The sequence below is a fragment of the Silurus meridionalis genome, chromosome 4, assembly GCF_014805685.1.
Source record: "Silurus meridionalis isolate SWU-2019-XX chromosome 4, ASM1480568v1, whole genome shotgun sequence".
Lineage (NCBI taxonomy): Eukaryota > Metazoa > Chordata > Actinopteri > Siluriformes > Siluridae > Silurus > Silurus meridionalis.
In genome coordinates this window covers 258,188-265,977 of record NC_060887.1, presented here as the reverse complement: position 1 = coordinate 265,977, position 7,790 = coordinate 258,188, and the positions used below count along the sequence as shown (strand labels likewise).

General features: G+C 38.6%; 1 non-coding gene across 1 annotated transcript; it reads left to right on the top strand.

Moving 5' to 3' along the window:
- The first annotated feature begins 6,622 nt into the window (after positions 1 to 6,622).
- Positions 6,623 to 6,695, top strand: trnav-uac. The gene has a single exon. It is a non-coding gene; the product is annotated as a tRNA-Val (tRNA).
- The last annotated feature ends 1,095 nt before the right edge of the window (positions 6,696 to 7,790 follow it).

Sequence of the window (7,790 nt, the reverse complement as noted above, 5' to 3'; positions counted from 1 at the left end):
GGACAGAGAGCAGCCGCCACACCAAGCCCTACCTCCATCCATCCAGGAACATGCAGTGGTTCCATCTACAGCGTAAGTCATACTGTCCTCATAATGTCCTACAAAACTACTAAACACACACACTGTGTACCGGTCAAACACACACATTATGTAAAGTAACACATCTCTGTTTTTCTCTTTCAGGTCATCGTGCTGTCGTTCTGTTCCACTGAATTCATCATTTTATTTATTTTGCTTTTAATTATTATTTCTTTCTCTTTTTTACAGAAATAGTTTTATTACTGTAAATAAATATGTAAATAACTAACAGTAATGAAGGTGTTTCATTATTGATCATTCATAAAATTCCCTCTTAATACATGAGAACTTTCATTAGAACTGAAAGAGACGGTGCTGTGAAAAGAGAACAGTAATAACAGAGTTGTGTTCGTGAAAACCCTGGAAACAGATCATGTAAATACACTACTCTGACGCTGACACCATTTATTTAATGGATGAATAAAATTGATCTGAAATAAATTCAAATATTTAAGCTGTAATACTGCACTGTATTTAACTTATTATTATTATTATTATTATTATTATTATATATTGTTATAATTTTAAATGTATTGATAGATTTTATTTTGAAACTTTATATTTTGATGTTTTATTTCAGTTAATACATTTTTTATTGTATTTAATTTGTGTCGGTTTATGTTCTAATCTCTAATATACACTAAAAGCCTTTATATTTATAAATGTGTATTTAAATCACAGATATTAAAAATTAATAATATGTAAAAGATCTAATATCTACCAAAAAAAATTACTCAGTGTTGATTTAAGATGTTTGGACATTTATTCCAGCTCATAAATCCTATAAAACATGCAGCATTAAACATGAACTTCCAGCAGATGAACATCTCATAATACTGTCTGGAAGTGAGAAATGTACAGGTTGTTTTACTCCATACACATGAACTTACTTTGATCAGAAACACAATCATACTCCAAATCAATTAATCAATAAAGTCAATAAAAGAATCCCAAACTGCTGTGTGTCTTGTCCTCGCTATTAATGACGTCATTAGAGCTCCACTACTTCTAATGACCTGCTGTGACAGTGAGCTCTAATACACATCACACTGCCACCTACTGGTCATTTATGATTCTGCAACATTCATAGAGTCACTCCGGTCAACTTCCGGTTCTCAACTCGGATTCACTCGCTTTATACACAGTTTACAGCCGTTTTTATCTTATTTATGACTGTAATATCGCTCTTCTCTCAGGAACAACAGAAAAGCTGTGAAGACATGATATTTTATCCGCTCTTTACCTCTGTAATGTGCGCATGCGCATAGTGTCAGGTTAAAAGAGACCGGGTTACGTCACAGACGGAGGCGGGGCATCTGCCTGTGACGTCACAGTAAGGCAACCTCTATAATTGGAAACGCGTCTCTGTTTCTCTCATTTCCGAGATTTTTGCTTGTGACTAAAGAGGCATAAACATGGAGCTCTTCAGAAGGTTTAGAGAGATTTTTCAAACCAGAAGATCGAAGAAAACTAAGCAGATTGCTGAAATGAAGGAGAAGCTGGAACACATGGAGAAAGTAGTGAAAGACTTGGATGCATTTTCTCTTCTAATGATAGAGAAGATAACAGAAGAGAAAGAAGAGAAAGCCATTCTGCTACAGACGGTGCAAAAGCTGGAGGCTACTTTGGCTTCTGAGCGAAAGCAGCAGGAACAGGACATAACTGAGAGAAGCCAGAGCTGGGCGAGAGAACAAAAACAACTGGAGGAACGTGTTGCTCAGCTTGAGTTTATTTTGGAGCAGACCACCATGGAGCTCCAGTCTTCCTTGAAAATCAATGAGGAACTGGAGAAAACTGTAGAATGTGAGAGAGAGAGCTGGACAAGAGAACAAACGAAAGTGGAGAAACATGTTGCTCAGCTTGAGGTCACTTTGGAACAGACCACCATGGAGCTCCAGTCTTCCCTGAAAATCCATGAGGAACTGGAGAAAACTGTAAAATGTGAGAGAGAGAGCTGGAAGAGAGAACAAAAACGACTGGAGGAACATGTTGCTCAGCTTAAGCTCACTTTGGAACAGACCACCATGGAGCTCCAGGATACTCAGAATCACTGTGAGAAAATAAAAAATAGTGCAGAGCAGGAGAGAGATCATTTGATCAGAGAGAAAGAGCGACTGGAGGAACGTGTTGATCAGTTTAAGCCCACGTCGGATTTTAAAGAAAAACAGGAGGATGAAAGAGAGAAAACTAAACTTGACATAGAGGAGAGGAACAACTTACAGCTTCAGACCAACAGGGGGCTCCAGGATACCCAGAATCTCTGTGAGGAAGAAAAGAAGACTTCAGAGAATAAAACAGATCATTATATGAGAGTCCGAGAGCGATGGGAGGAAATTGTTGCTCAGCTGAGACAAGAAAACATTCAAAAGAAAAGGAGAAATAGAAAAAAAAGAAGACGACAAGAGAAACAGAGAGTCTGAACATGCCTTTTTCCTCTTTCTGTTTCTCTTTTGGCTATTTATGATAGTTTTACACTTATAGTCAATAGTATAAAGCTGAGTGTAAAGCTATTGTATCTTGTAGATCGTCTCGTCTTTTGATCATTTTTTATTTCTGTCTTGTCAAATCTTTTTTTTCATCTTTTTTTAAATCTTGATTTTAATCTTTTACTACAAAGAGTCACAATAAACACTAATAACAACCATTATTTTTGTCTTCCTTACAAACGACGTATGACCTCCTCATGGATTCTTCCACTTAGTTTATTTCGCTCTTGTGGGGCAGGGGGCTGTGGCTCGGGGTCATAATGCTGAGGGGGAGGGAGGTCAGGAGGAGAGGAAACTGGTCCTCAGTGCCACATTGTGCAAAACACCACACACCCTGATAATCTTACACACTTTTTCCGGGTGGTATAAAAGTCTTCCACCTGAGACATCCAGAGCTCCACATCTGCATTTCTGGAGGTGAGGAGCATCTGAGGGGTGAAGCCTCTGTCACCTGTCATATTATAGACTACATCAGGACAATGTTTACAATTTCTACATGTTGTTAAAGTCACCAAGAAGCCAGTCATCACGTCCTGCAGCTGCATAGATCACATAGATCCAGGAGCACAGCTGTAGGAATCTAAATCAGCTTATTATTCAGTCATCATCATGGGCGAGAAATCATCATGGTCCCTGGAGACTCTTTCTCTCCTTAATCTTCCATTGGTGTAATCCTCCAGCAGTGCCATCATGCAGCATTACACACGGGGGTCACCACAGCATTTATATGTTTACAGTAATTACACTGATCATTAACACCTTGGCAAAATCAGCATGAATTAGTGGCATCACCACCCGAGATACAATTTGAAGATGAAAATGTGACATGTGAACACGTTTCTTCATGCCAGTTTTGTCATGAACATCATTATAGTTAGGACTGAAAATGAGAACATAAAGAGAGTAACGACTGTGTGAGAGCGTAATGGCTGCATTTCCAGATTTATTGAAGGAAAATATGTAGTTATTTACACTGTGTTCTGCAGTTATCTAATGGTAGGGATTTGATGTTCTCCTGTATTCCATGCAGTCGGGCATCTCCTCCTCCTGCGCTCCCGTAGTGGAATGTGATGGTGAGACGCCGCTGATTACAAATTTAGAGTGAATTTTTATTTAACATTTGAGTTGGATTTTATAAGAAGGTGTTTATGAAACAACTATCACTCAGTACAAACCCAAATAACCTGCAGGATTTCATCTTCATGATCACAACACTTCAAACAAAACATCTACAGTACATACAGGATTCAGGGCCATTTTTCAATATTTATATGTTACAGTAATTTTGTATTATTTATATTAGGAGTCTTTAACGACTCTGTGCATATGTTTAAAAAATGACCATGTTACTGTGTGTACAATGATACTAATTGTGTTCATGTATTACAAACACTTTATTAGGAGCACCTATATATTCATATACACTGTGTGTGTGTGTGTGTGTGTGTGTGTGTGTGTGTGTGTGTGTGTGATTATTTGTACAAAGAGTTCCGTCTCATCACTTTCGTTATTTTAGATCAAACATGTGCACTACTACTATCAGGTAAAATACAATGTACTTGTAGGAAAAAACACCAAAAACAAAGTGTCCAAAAACTTACGACCCCCAGGCTGAAAAGTCCATGCAGAAACAAAACAGAGTAAGAACAGGAGCTTTGAGGGTTGGGATTTGGACTGTAGTTTATGTTAACAGTCTGCTACACTGACTCAGGACTACAGTTTGTATCTGATCATCACTTCACCTCAACATCATTTAGCTGTAATAAATGGACATTCAGTGAAACCCAGATGAGGACGGGTTCCCTCTTGAGTCTGGTTCCTCTCAAGGTTTCTTCCTTATGCCGTCTCGGGGAGTTTTTTCTCGCCGCAGTCGCCACCGGCTTGTTCATCAGAGACAAACTTACACATAAAGAACATCATATTTCTTATTTCTCAGAGACGCCAATGTTTTTACTTGTATGTTCCTTTCTTTGATGATACAGTAATTTCTGTAGCACTCAGCGATTCTCCTCTGTCTTGCGCTTCAGACATTTTGCCTCAGTGTGCTCTAGTAGTCTAGTAGTGTTTTTAGTCATTTTTATTATTAAAAAAAAGATTTTGCAGGAGACTTGCGAATGATTTTATTCTTCCAAAACCCACACAATCGAGTATTTTAAAGACCGCACCCGTATTCACCCATTAAATATTACAAATCCAGCAGTGCCATCATGCAGCATTACACACGGGGGTCACCACAGCATTTATATGTTTACAGTAATTACACTGATCATTAACACTGTGATTCTGGTCGGTATATAAGGAAGTGCTGAATGTGTGATTAGAATCAGCAGTAATAAAGCAGTAATGAGCACAACATCTCTTATTCTTGAAGGCTGATTTATCAACAGTAATAAATGTGTCAGAAGAACAGACAGCCAAGAGATGAAGTTGTGGACGGGACAGAGGGTCATGAAGCACCTATAAGAGAATTACATGCTACTTTTTAGAGAATAATGAGGAATGTGGGCGTTACACATGTAGCTGAAGAGGGTTTATAAAGACTGTGTGTGGACTGTGTTATTGGAAACCTCCATGGAACTGCCTGGATTTATTTTTACTGCTTAAAGTCTAATACTTTAACACCACAATCCTGGATTCTGAACTTAGTTTCTTTCTTTATTTGGTATTTTAACTTTGTTATTGGATTTGTTGCTATTGATAATAAATCACAAGATCACAATAATCCCATTACATGTTTATGTGATTTTATTGTATCATGCAGTAATAATGTGCTTGTGCTGTATTACACATTCTTCTTCTTCTTCCTCTTTCGGCTTCTCCCATAAGTCTCCATACCCCTCTGTCCTCTACATCTGCCTCTTTCACCCCAACTACCTGCATGTCTTCCCTCACCACATCCATAAACCTCCTCTTTGGTCTTCCTCTTTCCTTCTTCCTGGCGGCTCCATCCTCAGCATTCTCCTACTGATATACCCCATGTCTCTCCTCTGCACATGTCCAAACCATCTCAATTTCGCCTCCCTCACCTGGACTCCAAAACGTCCTACATGCGCTGTCCCTCTAAAAAAACTCATTTCTGATCCTGTTCATCATCTTCAATCCCAATGAAAATCTAAACATCTTTAGCTCTGCTACCTCCAGCTCCACCTCCGGTCTTTCAGTAAATGCTATTGTCTCTAATCCATACAACATCTCAGGTCTCACCACAGTCCTATAAACTTTCCTTTCACTCTCACAGATACTCTTCTATCACAAATCACTCCTGCTGTTACTCTTCTCCACCCACTCCACCCTGCCTGTACTCTTTCCTTCACTTCTCTAACACACTCTCCATTACTTTGCACTGTTGACCCCAGGTACCTGAACTCCTCCACCTTCTCCACCTCTTCTCCCTGCAACCGCACCAATTCACTGCCCTCCCTCTCCTTCACACACATGTACTCTGTCTTACTCCTACTGACTTTTATTCCTCTTCTCTCCAGCGTATACCTCCACCTCTCTAGGCTCTTCTCAACCTGCTCACTACTCTCACCACAAATCACAAATATTATCCGCAAACATTATAGTCCACAGAGACTCCTGTATGACCTCGTCCTTCAACCTGTCCATCACCACTGCAAACAGGAAAGGGCTTAGAGCCAATCCTAGATGCAGTCTAACCTTCACCTTAAACCAGTCTGTTGTTCCTACTGAACACTTCACTGCTGTCACACTGCACCACCCTCACATACTTTTTTGACACACCAGACTTTCTCATACAATACCACAACTCCTCTCTCCACCCTGTCATACACTTTCTCTAAACACTTTCTCATTAAGTGCATTAAGATGCTGGAGATCTTTCACTCGGTGGTCATGAGCCTACTGTGGTTTCTGAGGAAGTGGCATTTTACTCAGTAATGTCAGCAGCAGTAATAAACTCATTTGCATGGCTAAAACTATTATTGGGCAAAACCTGGGAACATTTGAGTCAGTGAGTTTTCTGAATATTTTGCCACTGAGATTTTGAGAGAGATGTTTTTATTTATGCACATTGGACATCAACCTTCTCAGCAGCAGGTTCCATAGTGTAGTGGTCATCATGTCTGCTTTACACGCAGAAGGTCCTGGGTTTGAGCCCCAGTGGAGCCTTGCCCTTGGCCCTTTTCTTCTCATTTTGGAATGCTTTTTCTCCATTTCTGTTACAAGCACAATGCAGAAACATGCAAAACTTTTTATTTATTTCCAGGATTGAGTAACAATTTGTAAGTAATATATAAACCTCATTCTTGTTTACAACCTGCATGGTCCCACTGGGAGTTAAACCCAAGACCTTATGTGTGTAAAGCAGATGTGTTTTTTGTCCTCATTTGTTATTCGTATTTTAAATATTCTTCAAACACTATTACTCAACATTTAATTAGGAGATTTTATTCTTGTTTTTAATGTTTTTTATTCTGTAAACTACTCGAAATTATAAAGCATCATCAGTGGTTGCTTCAAATCAAAATATAGTAAATATATTCTCCCGGTAAATTAACGTCTGCAGATTTGTTTTACGGCCATCGCTTCTTAATTTTGCCGTTTCTATTCAGAGAAATAAAATTGCTATGGTGAAGATACCATCTGAAACTCATTGCGGACCCGCCGCCGATTCTCTTTTAATGATATCGTCATCTTTTCTCAACACAACACCAAATTGTGCTTTATATTTCAACTATACGAAGTTATGACCATCAGTTTTAACTGTTTTGAGTGTGAGGAAAAGGTTTTTTTTGTGGAATCAGTTGTGGATTATTGAATGCAAATGTATCAAGATGAAAGAACTTTTAACTATTAGATCCAATTCTTTACTTTTTCGTAATTATAATAATCAATATCACATTTATTTTTGGAATGTGATTATGCAAAGGATTTTTGAAAATAAATGTTTTGGATTGTTTTTTCTGTTTACAACTAAATTTGAAAGATGGATATAATATAATTAGTGAGATAGATTGACAGAGTTTAGAAATAGACAGAGAAAATTATACGGAGAGAAAATTAGAGAGAGAGAGAGAGAGAGAGAGAGAGAGAGAGAGAGAGAGAGAGAGAGAGAGAGAGAGAGAGAGAGAGATGGTGGCTCTTAAAAGTGCCTTTGGGTTCTATAAATCAGGTGTAGTTGGATTTGGACAGGTGACTTGCTTGACAGGATCTGCAGGTATTGTTACTGTTAGCCCACAGTGTACAGGTGGATATTGGGCTACT